This window comes from Electrophorus electricus, chromosome 11 (assembly GCF_041902795.1).
Source record: "Electrophorus electricus isolate QZ-2024a chromosome 11, ASM4190279v1, whole genome shotgun sequence".
In the NCBI taxonomy this organism is placed as follows: Eukaryota; Metazoa; Chordata; class Actinopteri; order Gymnotiformes; family Gymnotidae; genus Electrophorus; species Electrophorus electricus.
The window spans coordinates 17,627,501-17,628,926 of record NC_137507.1 but is presented as its reverse complement, the minus strand read 5'-3'; the positions used below and the strand labels follow the sequence as shown (position 1 = coordinate 17,628,926).

At 35.7% G+C, this 1,426-nt stretch overlaps 1 protein-coding gene across 27 annotated transcripts in view; it reads right to left on the bottom strand.

Moving 5' to 3' along the window:
* Positions 1-339: 339 nt before the first annotated feature.
* The window catches only part of celf2 (cugbp, Elav-like family member 2), a 128,565-nt gene continuing 127,478 nt past the window's right edge, over positions 340-1,426 (bottom strand). For all 27 annotated transcript variants that reach the window (XM_035528665.2, XM_035528660.2, XM_081723965.1 and 24 more), the window contains one exon: positions 340-1,426. This exon is cut by the window's right edge and continues 3,439 nt beyond it. The gene's annotated coding sequence lies outside the window, so the exon portion shown is untranslated.

Sequence of the window (1,426 nt, the reverse complement as noted above, 5' to 3'; positions counted from 1 at the left end):
ATCAGACTTCAAAACGGCTGTCCAACTACTGTTACAGCAAATTGGGCTGCACAGAAATATACATATAAAACATCTTTATGTATATTTACCATGTTTGGTGATGGAACTGCAGTGACAACTGGATGAAATCAACCGCACTAATGCATCAAACAGAACAAGAAATGTCAAACAATAAAGAACAAAGAAAGAAAGACGGAGAGAGAGAGAGAGAGAGAGAGAGAGAGAGAGAGAGAGAGAGAGAGAGAGAGAGAGAGAGAGAGAAGACTGGCGGGTTGTGTGAACATTGTTACAACATTGGACAGGTACCAGAACAGCACAGCACAGAGAGAGAGACAAGTATTAGGAAAAATGATTTAATATCGGAGACAGAAGCAAAAAACTGCATCACACAAGAACGTACATTTACAAAAATAAGTCTGACTGTTTCAGCTACACAGTTAGGTTAACAGCGAAGGACAGAGAAACCAGAAAAATCTAAACAGCTAAAAGCAAAAAACTCCTCAAATTACTGTTTTATCTCTTTGTCAAACTAATACATTTATCCACTGAAGGTGACTAAATACTTCTAAAATCTTCTAATCGCCTTATCATGGAGACTGCACAATACTGAACGAAATGAAACTTACCGCCGTCGTAAAGACTCTGAAAAGACAAACTGCTTCAAATATTTATAAGCCAAAAGGAAAACGTCCGACCCTCTTTCCGAAAAAAAAAGAAGAAAACAAAGAAACATAAAGGAAAATCAAGTAAAGTGAAACCAAATGCTGAAGGGAACAATAAGAGGCCAAAAGATACCAAGCCAAAGTTCTCCTAGAAAATCTTTATATTAAAACCTAACCGTTCTGGATGCCAACTAGAAACCATGCTTGGGAACCAGCCACTGGCTGACCCCTGCTTTGGGCCAGACAGACTCTCAAATAGTTTTTTTTTTTTCTTTTTTTCTTTAATTGCCAGTATAAAAAGTTGCACTGGTACAAAAGGCATAAGTACAATCAGTTTTAGAAATAGAAAGCCTGCTTTTTTTGTATTTTTTCAAATCCCATCCAATGACAGATTTCAAAGTGTTGTCAAACAAACATGTACCACACTTACATAATCCACTGAAATGCATTGACTTTGGCTTTTCTCAAGACAATACTTAAAACTATTTAAATGTGTTTAGAATCAAACAAAATTATATTAATCTACAGACGACAAGCTTTTTTATACGGCACATCAGATCAACACACATACATTTTTTTTTCTCCAAAAAACTTGACAGAATAAGCCAAAATGCAAAGAAACTACACTTTTCCTTTAAAATACACTGTTGTTAAATAGCACTTAGAGAAAGAAAAAACAGAAAGAACAAACAGATTTAAGAGAAGATGTGTGTGGTGAAGAAAACCCCTGAGTAAATAAGAGTCTCAGCAAGCACTTCTGCAAA